Raw genomic sequence first — 13,092 nt, 5'->3', positions numbered from 1 at the left:
TTTAGAAATGAGCTGAGGTTTTAATTTTATTTCCCAAATGAAGAGGTAAGTTGATATTTCTCCCGTGGCTGCCAACAATTCGTTTTGGCGATGAGATTTGGAAAACACGCAAATGGGAACAGCTGCTGCAGTTTCCATTAAGTTGCCGTTAAAGAAATAACTTTGTCAGATTTTTACACCTGCTAAGACTCTCACCATGGTTTCTATGTGTGAAATTTTGTTACAAAAACAGTCAATTTCATATGATGCCTGAGCTAAAACCAACTTCACTGTCACAGATGCAAAGGAGCAGTGCCATCTATAATGAGGAGGAAAGCACAACTATTCCATTGGAAATTACTTCCCAAAGGAATTCAGGGCCCACTAGACCTTTGCAATCCAATATGGTGGCCTTGAGACACTCACAGCTACTAAGCATGTGAAATGTAGCTGGGCTGAAAATGTCAGTGTAAAATACATGTAGGAGTTTGAAGACTGACTACAAAAAATTTAAAAAAATAATGTAAAATAATTAATAATTTGTATATAGATTACTGTTCAAATAATAATATTTTACAGACCGGACTAAACAGATATGTTGTTAAAGTCAATGTTACCACTTTCTTTGTACTTGTGTAAGTTTGGCTACTAGAAAACCTAAAATTCACAATTGCTTCCAAAAGCTCAGCTTTGTCTTTGCAAACCCTTGGGGTTCTTCATCCCAGAGTCAAAAATTTAGGCTATATGTTTTGGAATATAATAGTAGGTGACACACTCCTGGGCAAGGGGTAATTCAGTAAGGCAAGGAAGAGTCATAGATTTAGTAGGCAAAGACTACAAGCCCTGTGAAGATAGGAGTTACCTCTTTTTCCCCAACTTTGATACCAAGGACCTACCATATATACTGGCACAGATTACATGCTCCATAAAACTTAACATACAACTGCTAACGTTTTTCAGCCTTTAGTACATGGCAAGCATGTCTACGTTTGCTATGCGTCATCTCCTTTAATCCCCACAGCAGCCCTATGATGTATTTAGTATTTTAAATGTTTATTTACTTTGAAAGAGAGAGAGAGAGCAGGGGAGGGACACAGAGAGAAGAAGAGAGAATCCCAAGCAGGCTCTGCACTGTCCACTCAGAGCCCGATACGGGGCTCGAACTCATGAACCAAGTTGAAATCAAGAGTTGGTCGCTCAACTAACCGAGCCATCCAGGTACCCCATATTTAATTTCTTATAGGAAATTAAATTCTTACATTTTACAAAGGGCCTGATGTTCTCACACGTTGGCCCAAGATCCAAGATTGTAGAGCTGGGACAGGTAGAGCCAGGATCCAAATCCAGGCTTAGGTGTCCTCTGAGATGGATCACGGTCAGAGCTCCTCCCAGACCCCACAGGCTTTCCACACCCTAGGGCAGGACTTTACATTTGGCTGAGCTACTTCTCTGAATCCCATGGAAGGCTGCTTTAACAGCATGGTGCCAGCAGAGAGCGTTCGGAGATTCTCAGTAGCAGCCCTCCACCATACCAGGTGGGAACTGGTGCACAAATACCTCAGCTCTCTCCCCCTCTGGAGCCATACCTGGGAGGCAAGTGTTCTGTCTCCCCATTTCCACTTGGAATTCAACTCCAATTGTCCACAGTGGCATCTAGCTTGATAACTCATCTTCCATTCACTGCCTTTTCTTCCCTGGCTCATTTCCTCAACTCCTGTTGGTATTTCTCCGACACCACTCTCCAAAGAAAGCTACTTGCGCTCCAATCCTTGACTTAGTGTCTGCTTCTTGGGAAACCAAACTTTGATATTAGGATACAAACTCTTAACCACTGTACACAGCTGCTGAAGAAAACTCATTATCGTCCCCACCAGCAAACTCAAAGGGTTGTACACAAGGTTGGAAGCTGTGGAACCCGGGCTTCTCTGTAAATAACAGCCCACTGAAATGCACTGAACCCCAAGGAATAAGACAAAGAATCAATCTTTGGAGGTTCATGGTGTGGTCAGATTGAGGAACATCAGAGAAATTGAAATGGGGGAATCATCACCCTGACCGACATCATCTCTCTAAAATCAAAGGGGTTAGGGTATTATTATAGCTCTGTACCTGAGCAATTCTGCTTGTGAAACTTCCCCTTGCCTGCAGATCAGGCTCTGGTTAGATTGCTTCCGAGGCAGTCATAATGCTAACACCCCAAGGGGCACACACACAGAATGCAGATTCAGGACTCAGAATAATTTGCTGGCGATTTTGCAAGCAGAAAATCTTTAACTGGCCAACAGCTAATTCAGTTAAATAGCAAATGGTCAAAGGTGGCCTCCAGGCATCCTGCGCCTACAATTATACCTTAACCTTCTAATCAGCTAATTCTGCCCTCAACCCCAGACCGGTAAACCAGTCACCTCGTAGGAACTAAGGAGATACCATTTCTCTCTGGATCCTGAGGATAAGAATCCAGAACTGATTGAGAGGATAGAAGAGCTGAGCCCCTGTTCTTGTCTCTCTGTAGCTCCTTCTCCTTCCTGATTTCTTGGTGGGCTCTATTCAGGATTCTTCTGGAGTCAGGAAGGAAAAATAAACCTTTCCCAACGGCTAACCCTCGGGGTGGGTGGGAGGAGTCAAAAGACTCCCAGAGGTTCAGCTTGGTTTTATAAATTCTTAGGTGCCTCCACCCACTAAAATTCAGGTTAAATGCTTTTAATGGAAAAACAGGCAGCAGTCTCCTGGGCAAGGTGTGACTTAGGAAGTAAGAGAGAGCCCCTCCTCCCTGCATTCAGTTCATTCACTTAGTCCCCCAAATTTATTATTCTCCTGGGGATTCAGCAAGTACTCTGTTAGGTGCTGTTCTGGAGCCTGTATAGAAGCATAATAATGCAGCAATTAAAAGCAAAAACTCCCGAGTCTTTTGCTTGGTTCAAATCTTGGCTCTTTACTGACTGACAGTAACAGAAATATGGGGAAATGAGATGTGAACTGAGAGGAGCTATACGGACTCAATGGATGGTGCATCTAAAGCAACTAGAATAGTGTTGCACAGGATAGTGGTCAGCAAATGTTAGCTGTTAATGTGGAGCAGAAAAGGTGCCAGGCATTAGCAAATCATCATTTAATTAATTAACTAGAATTTAAATTGAAGGGAAATTACAGGTCTCTCTGGGAGCATGTCAAAGCCAGGGACAGGGAGTCTGATTTCATCTAGGGGGATTAGAGAAAGCAAATCCACAGAAGAGACATCTCTCTGCTTTGATCTCAAAGATGGGTCAGAATTAGCTATATAAGTGGAGGGGAATATAGACTTGTCCTTTTAAGCCACACGCTCTGTGCTTTCACATGAATTCCTTTGTGTCTGTCTGGGTTTCATGTAACACATCTCTGCAATGACAAAACTTCATTTAAAAAAAAAATCCAGACTAATTTGGGGGCTCTTCCCCAACACTGACTTCCACCTGGGCAGTAGCGGTAGTTTCAACTTATTGCCATTGCCCCTTGACTTTTTAGCAGAATTTAAGCATATCTGTGCATGACTTTGTCACAGACACCCACCCTTCAATCTCAATCATACTGAGTTTGGTGGAAGAATGTGAAGAAGCATCCCTCTTTGGTTTAAAAGTATTTGGACATTAGTCCAGAACCAAGCAAGCCTCTTCTTCAACATTATCAGATGTCACTCTTATAAATATATGACCTAGAGGGGCGCCTGGATGGCTTAGTCAGTTGATTGTCTGACTTTGGCTCAGGTCACGATCTCACTGCTTGTGAGTTCGAGCCCCGCGTCGGGCTCTGTGCTGACAGCTCAGAGCCTGGAGCCTGCTTCAGATTCTGTGACTCCCTCTCTCTGCTGCCCACCCCCACCCTCTCTCTCTCCCAAAAATAAATAAACATTAAAAAAAATAAAAAAATATATACGACCTAGGTACACTTTCCCCCAAATCCTCTTTAACGTTTCCAGAATATATGCTATGAACAACATTCTGAACTTATCTTTAATGCCTTGGGAATTATGGTCTTCCTATATGGTTCTTTTGATCATTTATGCATTACCTTATACTTCATGAACAACAGGCAACCAATACACCTTTGAAAGCTCAGCAGTGATCGACTTTTGTGATCACCAAAGGATTTCTATTATTTGAAAATTACAATCAGTCTGCTTATGAAAGCAGATTCATGTTCAGACAAACTACAGGCACAGGACACAGCCACACTGGTTCTGTATGAATTCCCAGTTTATCTGCTGCCATTTACCAGCTGTAACCTTGGGCAAGCAACCTTCCAGGTCTCAGTTTCCTCAGACGGAAATGGGAACAATAATAGTATCTTAAGGTTATTATCAGAAGGAAGTGAGTTACTTGTTGTAAGGAGCCTTATGTAGTTCCAGGCACACAGTAGTTGCTCAAGAAATGTTTGCTATCACTATCATTGTTTCTATATATTACGTTTAAACCAATATACATGTTTCACTGGTATTCTATTGCCCAGGGTAGACATTCACAGATGTCATCAAAAGATTACTTTAGTTGTTACTGTAAAACTGTTCAGTGTACAGACTGTGCTCAGAAATACTTCAAGGGAAACAGCAGGGGCCTGAGTCAGGTAGAGATGGGAGGGGAGTTGCATCTTGGGGTCAGGTGCACAATGATAAACATCAGTGCCTGTTGCGAGCTGAGTTGTGCTGCTTTTGCAGAACACCAAGCATTCTTTAAAACGGTAGCCCAGAGCTCTGTCCTCTGTGTAAGAGCCCCTGCCCTAGACGAACACACCAATAGCAAAGCCTTACATCACACTCTTCATACCTGCTTCTTTTTTTTAGCGTCCATTTCTTTGCTGCTGTTTAGAGCTTTCTTTTTGAAAAAAGAAAGGGTTTATGTTTATCCTGACAGGTAGTGATTCAAGAACATAGCCAACTTTGGAATTTGCTTCCAGAAAAAAAAAAATTTTTTTTTTTCTGTCCCAGACTGCAGGTTGCCAACTGGCAGCATATGGGATGGATGTGGCCAGCAGATTTGGTTTAGCCATAGCAGTCTGTCATAAAAGTTAAATTATCATATTATAAAGAGCGCACCTCTCTTGGCTGTCCTTGTCTGCACCATCCCCCATATTACTTATTCTGCTTGCTTGACTCCGTTACACACATATCTGCCCCCCTGCCCCTGCCCTGTCCCCGACATTTGAATTTGCAACCCCTACTTTAGACTTTGGAAAGAGGCTTTTTAAGCAAAGAACACTCCTTGTTACAAGGCTTTAGCTACTTGTCATAATAGTATCCATAACTGTGTGCTCCTGGCTCTGTTGTAGTGATTTCGGCCATGTGACTAAACTCTGGTCAACATAAAGGGAGTAAAAGGATTTTCCCCACTTCTTGGCCTGGCCCCTGAAATCCCCTCTCTTCCCCATCTATGAAAACAAAAAGGAAGGACTTCCAAGATGGTGGAGTCATCCAATAGAAAGAGCCCAGAAATCGGTCCCTGCTTAGAAGACAAGGACTTAGGAGAGAGGTACCCAACAAGGAAACCCCACATGCATTGTGGAGACCCTGAGATCTGGGGGTGTTTGCGTGAGTCAGCAGCTCACCTGTCCCACTCTATGCTAAACATGGAAGGGACAAGGACAGAGGGGCTTCTACACCATGGCATCACAGATACATCACCAGAGGCCAGAGAGAAATATCAGGACTGAAGAAAGCTTAACACAACTGTATTCGAAGCAGCCATAAATAAAAAAAAGAGAAGCTTCCTGCCACAAATAATTATCTCAGCAGGCAGTGAACAATCTCAGATCTCATCCTCTCTTAAGCCAGCTCCAAAATGGTATTTTCCAAGCGAACTCACTAGTGTCTCCTGGCCCCTGGTTGTTTTCCTCTCACTGACTCACTGCTTTTTGCTATTAGCGTGGATGGACAGTTACTTTATCCTTGCTACAAAACACCTCTGGTTTACTCTTGTCAAAGTCTGCCTATTGGACTCAGTTTGGAGGGGCTGAGATTGACGGGGAAGAAAGGCTACTGGCTCTGACTTGCAGGATATAAAAATGTTACAGCAATGAATTTTGATGGACTCTTTATCCTGCCAGAGTCCCCAGAGGGTTTATAAAGGCACTCTACCTACAGGGAAAGCATGGAGAAAAGAGGTATTTCAAAGACATTCGTGGGCACACCCATGCCCACACACACACGTGCACGCACATGTGTGGGCACATGTCAATATCCCCACTGACATGTAAGCTCATGTCACCCACACTAGCTCTAAATCTGACCTCCTTACAATCTTCCTGGTGTTTCATGGCCACACAACACAGAACACCTGCCACCATCTTGGCCATAATGTAACAGACTCTTAGAAATGATTCTGTGAGTCTCGGGAGGATAAAGAGACAGAATACTACCAGTTTGGTGAGTCCTTCATGCACAAGTTGAGTTGTTGAGTGTTGTTGCCTTCACACACAATTTGAGACCAACATCTAGATTTTATTTCCAACTGAATGCTACTCAGTATCTTTTCCTCAAATTGTTAAAAGGGAAGGTACAGAATTACGGTCCCCCAAAGATGTCCTCAGCTGAACCCCCAGAATCTGTGAATATGTCAGATTAAATGGCAATGGGGAATTAAGGTCAGCTGACTTTCCAGTAGGAAGTAGAGTGATTATCCTGGATTATCTACATGTAATCACAAGACTCCTTGAAAATGGAAGACTCAGCTGAAGAGTTCGAGAAAGAGATGTGGCAGTGAAAGCCAGGTCTCAGTGATGTGCTGTGACAAAGACTGAGTCTGCCAGTGTCAGCTGTGGAGGTGGAGGAAGAGACCACCAGCTAAGGAGGGCAAGAGGCCTCTGGAGGCTGGAAAAGGCAGAAACACAGATTTCCCCCTTAACCTCCAGAAGAAACTCAGCCCTGCTGACAACTTGATTTTAGCCCAGTGAGACCCATTTTGGACTGGTAACTTTCAAAACTATATGACAATCCATGTGTGCTGTTTTGGTTAATTTAATTTTTCTTTAATTTAGTTAATTTTAGTTAATGCTAAGCATGTGGTAATTTGTTGCAGCAGCCAGAGGAAACTCATACAGTCTACCATAGTGTTGGCCCCACAGTAGAGGCTCAGAAAACATTGGTTCCCTTTACTTGGTTTTTCAAGATGTAAATATAATCTGGGCAAACCAACAGAGAGGGAAGCATAGAGGAAGGAGGGAAGGAGGAGGAGTGGAGGGAAAGTGAGAAAGAGAAGAAAGGAAGGAAGATGAAAAAAGGCTCATGACCTTGGAACCTTGGGCAAGACTGTCAGAAGGTCATGAGGTGGAAACTGCTGTCTGAGCGCTCCATTCCTGAGCGCAAACAGGCACAGCCTCTTTTGTCTTGGCAATTGTCCTTTCAAGTGGTGGGGCATTGATATCTGCTGTTATGACAGAGTAGTTGGGATCTTTTTTTTTTTTTTTCATTAATTCCCTTATTCAAAGTTTAAAATTTCTATTATCTGCCAGACCCTGGGATAGGTACTGGAGATGGAGAAATGAACAAAGCACTTGACAAACTTATTACCTAGAAGGAAAGGCAGACACATGGACAAATAATACAATATAGTATTTTCTATATGTTGTGAATTAGGAAGTGGTTCAAAAAAAAAGAATCTTGAGCTAGATTACCTGGGTTCAAATCCCAGTTTTAGCACTTAGTTGCTGTGCAATCCTAGGCAAGTTACTTAACTTCTCTGTGCCTTAGTTTTCTCATTTGTACAGTTCATCCAGTTACAATATCTACCATCATTGCTTTGTGAGGGTCAATGAATTGATGTAAATCAAAAGGGTTAGGACAGGATAGGATAGGTTCATTAGAGGTGCTACATGCTACTAACTGTTATTATTATTAGGATAGAGGATTATGTAAAAAGTATTATATAAATATAGACAAAGGAACAACACCCTCATGTAATGAGAATAGGAACTGGGATGATGACACAGATAAGGCCATGTTGGAAACATGATTGCCATTTTTCAAGTAGCAATGTATACTAAAGCATGTTCCAGGCAGAGTTTGGTAAATGCAAACACCAAGTCATGCCAGTTGAAGAAACAAGAAGCAATTTGGCAGGGATAACAAGCTTTGGGATGTTTTCAAGATTATTTGAAAGTGTTTTTGTCTTACAGGAGGATTGAGTTGACCGGGCATGTCCTCCTGTAGTCTGGCTAAAACAGAACCAAAAATAATTCACTCAATGAAATTATAGTTTTTGTGTAAATGGAATTAACTCTTTACTACTAAGATTCCAGGATTAATCAACTAGACTCGACTGGTAAATTTTAAAGGAGAAATTGTTTTGTAAGAATTTCAGTGAATGCAATTAGGAAGGCTTGGTTTGCTGGCCCTTCATAGAAACTAGAGGCTGTACCTGCCCTAGAGTTGGTGCTATTTACATCTTCTATGAAATTTTATTAATTTAAATTTAAGTAATTTAAATTAGTAATTTTACCTAGAACTAAAATTAGTAAATTTAGCAATTTAAATTAGGGTTTCAAATGCCAGATAAGACCTACCTCCCTTAAGACAAATAAAGAAGGAAGTCCCTATATGAGATACTCGTGGGTGAGACTTAGCAGCCCCAGGAAGTTTGACTGAGCAAATATTAAGTACCAGTTGTTTGCCAGGCGCTGAAAGACTTGTCCAGTCTGTATATAAAACCCTAAACCCATGGAGACACCAGGTAGGAAACTTACTAGACGAATAGATCTTGGGGTGAGGATTCAGTCTAATTGAAGACAACACCTGAGTCCAACACCTCAGCCAGCGTGCCATCTCAGCTACTGCTACAGTGGACAGTCCCCTAAGAGCTCAGGCTTACCCTGCAGAGTGCCCCAGCCTTTTCATATTCCAGGGTGGGGCTTGCTCCCATACTGCAGGAACCTGGTTAATGTGAGGTCAAGCAGAGCTGAGAAATGTTGAGGAGCTGATGCTCCAGGGACAGCCCTCAAGCCGCCCTCAATGCTGTGAAATGGCAGCTGGTTAAATGCCCTAATTGCCCTCCTCTGGATGGATGCCTCTGAAGGACATCCCATGTGTCATTCAGAGGTCCTGGTGGTTTGAACCCTGGCTGCCCACGGCAGTGACTTCAATGATACTTCATTACATTGGCTCTCTCCCTCCTCCCCTACCTCATCTCTTGCCCCTCACTCTTGCTTCCTGGGTCACCTCTCAAAGTAAAAAAAAAAAAAAAATTGTACCTAGTTCTTTGTCCCCAGCTCTGACTCAGGGGAAGTCAAAATAACACATGCCTCATGTATTAGTTTTATATTGGTGCTATATCAAATAACCTCATCCTTGGTGGTTTGAAAAATATTTTATTATATTACAGATCTGGGTACCAGAAGTCTAAAATGGGTCAATAGGGCTGTGTTCCTTCAGCAAGCTTCAAGGGACAACCGGTTTCCTTTTGCTTTCCAGCTTTCATTGGCCAACTACATCCTTTCACTCATGATATCCCTCCTCCATCTTCAAAGCCAGCAGGATAGCATTCTTGTCTATCTCTGACTATCTCCTTCCACCATCATATGGTCTTCTGTTTCTAATGGACGCCTCCTGCTTCCTTTTTATAAGGATCATTGTGATTATGTCAGGTCCACCTGGGTTATCCAGGTAATAGTCGTGTGTTATGGAAATAAGGATGTGGACATGTTCAGGGAACCATTACTGAGCCTACTATAACCCATGATAACTTCTATAAGGGAAGGGGAAAGTTCTAGAAATACAATTTGAGTCCAAAATGTCTAAGAGGTATAGAAACAATATAAGTGTCCATAAGTGGAAGAATGCATAAAGAATATATGATATATATTATATATATACCATATATAATATGTTCCATGTATCATATCATATATTACATATTATGGAATATTCATATATATACATACATATATATACACATATATATATATACACACACACATACATACATATATATATATATATATATATATTCTATATAGAAATAGAATATTATTTGGCCATGAGAGAGAAGGAAATACTGACACTTGTGACAACAACATGGATGAACCATGAGGGCATTATGCTAAAAGGAATAAGCCAGACAGAGAAAGACAAATACTACATAATATCACATATGTGGAAAAAAAAAATCAAACCCATAGAAACAGAGAGTAGGAAGGTGGCTTCCAGGGGCTGAGAGTTAGGGGAGACACGGATAGGTTGGTAAGAGGATACAAATCTTCAGGAGTAAGATGAATACATTCTAAAGATGTGATGGAGAGCATAAAGACTATGACTGGCAGTCTGTTTTATGGTTGATGTTTGCTGGGAGAATGGAAATCAGATGTTCTCCCCCCCAAAAAAAGAAAAAGCCTTAATAAAAGAAGGGACAGATATGTGAGTGAGGTGATGGAGGTGGTAATTAACTAAATAACTCGATGCAGGGAATCCTCTCACAAGGTATATGTGTGCTGGGTCACCATGATGTACACTTTAAATATATTAAAATTTTGTTTGCCAATTATACATCATCAAAGCTGAAATATAAAAACAAAAATACACAAGAAAACCTCCCAAAATGTCCAAGAGGAACTCATCCCATAACCGCTCAAATTCCTGACAATATTTACCTATGAAATCAGGAAAACATAAAGGAAGATCCCACTGATGGTCAACAGTCACACATCCAGGCCTGATGTTGTGTCAATTTAACAACTAGACTACGACCTTTTCTTGCTTAGAAATAATTATCAGATCCTGCCTGGCCTCACTGTGAAGTGGAACATTTTATTCTAACTGTGTGACTCTCAACACTTTCTTCTCTGCCAGACATTAGACAAGATGTCAGATTTGTCATCACACCGGAAGGTTTTTATTAATTATCTTTCAGAGGCAAAGTCCTTTTTGTAATTTATTTTTTCACACCAGGAAAAATTCTTCTATTGAACTAAATGTCTATCTTGTTAAATTGTTTTTTCTGCTAAAGGTTCTCACTTTGAAAAGTTCCAGAAGAAAAGAAATAAACCCAGCAAAAGTTGGTGTTGGAGTCAAGGAACAGATTGTGTTAAGCAGAAAGCCACATACGCTCTCTTGGGATATAATGTAATATGCATCTTTTCTTTAAAATTTAACTGCCTAGGGGCACCTGGGTAGCTCAGTTGGTTGAGCGTCCAACCCCTGATTTCGGCTCAGGTCATAATCTCATGGTTCGTGGGATTGAGTCCCACTTCAGGCTCTGTGCTGACCGTGTGGAACCTGCTTGGGATATTCTCTCTCTCTCTCTCTCTCTCTCTCTCTCTCTCTCTCTCTCTCTCTCTTCCTGCCCCTCCCCTGCTCACACTCTCTCTCTAAATAAATAAAAAATACAAATAAAATCTAACTGCCTAATGTTCAAATAAAAATTTCTCCAAATGAATCAGAAGGAATGACTCCTCTATTTGCCAATTAATCATATTCTTAAGGATTCATTCATTGATGTAAGTGACCTTTATTGAGTGCCTACTACCTGTTCGTGCCAAGATCACTACAAAATTTAGTAAGACGAGGCTCCCACCCTTTGGGAAGACAAAGCATAACAGGAAACACTGGTGTGTAAATACATATTTTAAAGGCCCAATTAAAAGTATAGGAAAGAAGTAAGGAATCTAGTATAAATAATAAAAAGGAGAACACAGTTGGCTCAATGTTAAGGGAATGGCAGTAAGGTTACTAGAGAAACCACTGTCCTAGACACATTAGTTTAGTTGATTTTGCTTGTGTGCCCTTACATTTTAAACAAAAGAAGATGGGGGTGCCTGGGTAGCTCAGTCGGTAAAGCATCCAACTTTGGCTCAGGTCATGATCTCATGGTTGGTAAGTTTGAGCCCGTGTTGAACTCTCTCACTCTCAGTGCAGAGCCAGCTTTGGATCCTATGTTTCCCCCTCTCTCTGCCCATCCCCTTATGTGCGCTTGCTCTCTCTCTCTCTCTCTCTCTCTCTCTCTTAAAAATAAATATTTATAAATAAACAAACAAGAAACAAAGGAACAAAGGATGATGCACAGTGGGAAGGAGTATGAATGATGGTGATCCATGAACTTCCTCTTCTGTGCTGCGAGTAGTGATTACTCAGAATGACTCTGATGTCTCAGGACTGAGTCTGTCAGCACAGAACCCTACATGGGGCTCGAACTCACCGACCGTGAGATCATGACCTGAGCTGAAGTCGGATGCTTAACCAAGCCCCACAACTTTATTTTTAAAAGGCAAGAATTCTTGAGTAGATAGAAACTAGAAAACAACGTAATATGCAGCTTTCTTCTTCATAGTTCTAGAGTAGTAAGCAAGACAGTAATATGATGTCTAAATGGAACACAAGGTGGCCTCAGGTTACAAGGAAGAAATACAGGGAGGCCATCCAGGATGAGGAATACCCAAGGGAATCCTGGTAAGTGTTTAACAACCAGCTCTCCAATAAAGAAATGCCTTGGTTTGTAACATTTTCTGATTTCCATGGTGCAAATATTCCCATCATGGTCAATTTTGAGTGACCAATGTGGTCAACTGCATACAGAATTGGGGAAGAGATGTGCACACAATTAGCTCCCATGAGCTGAGCAGTTCCAGCACTGCATTGGCTATGCCAGTTCCTAATTCTGGGTTGTGTGAGCTAAGAACTTGCCTGGATTTTTGCAGGGACTTTATGAACAGGAACCACCATGACACCAAGGAAACCATCCTTCTTTCCCATGGTGACACTGTGTAATCAAGGATGGTGTTATAATACCTAGGAGTTAAAACAGCCTGGAAAATCCTTACTAACGGAGCAAAATGGCCCACCATAATCCGTTGTTTTTTTGTTTTTTTGTTTTTTTTAGTAAGAGAAAAATGCAATGAATCCTTGATTCAGGACCACGTGTTATTTAAATATTGCTTTTGATGTTTTATCCAGAATCCTAGCTCGAATGATCAGAGATAATCCTGCCTTCTGACATAATTAGGGAGCTGCTGCTTTGCTAAGCTGGAGGGTAATCAATTTGACCTTGAAAGTTTGTCTATGGTACTGCTAATGTTCAGAACACAGATGTGGCAGTCAGGCGAGAGTCTCCCTCGATAGTCAAACATCGGCTGTAGACTTTGCTCCAAGGACAAACAGGCTCT

General features: G+C 41.5%; 1 protein-coding gene across 2 annotated transcripts in view; it reads right to left on the bottom strand.

Annotated features, from left to right (window-relative positions):
* CDH13 (cadherin 13) overlaps positions 1 to 13,092 on the bottom strand; it is a 1,034,159-nt gene that overhangs the window by 808,930 nt on the left and 212,137 nt on the right. The gene's annotated exons all lie outside the window — the stretch shown is intronic.

Source organism: Prionailurus bengalensis, chromosome E2, assembly GCF_016509475.1.
Source record: "Prionailurus bengalensis isolate Pbe53 chromosome E2, Fcat_Pben_1.1_paternal_pri, whole genome shotgun sequence".
Taxonomy (NCBI): Eukaryota; Metazoa; Chordata; class Mammalia; order Carnivora; family Felidae; genus Prionailurus; species Prionailurus bengalensis.
The sequence above is the reverse complement of the archived record's forward strand: the minus strand, read 5'-3'. Positions and strand labels throughout refer to the sequence as shown.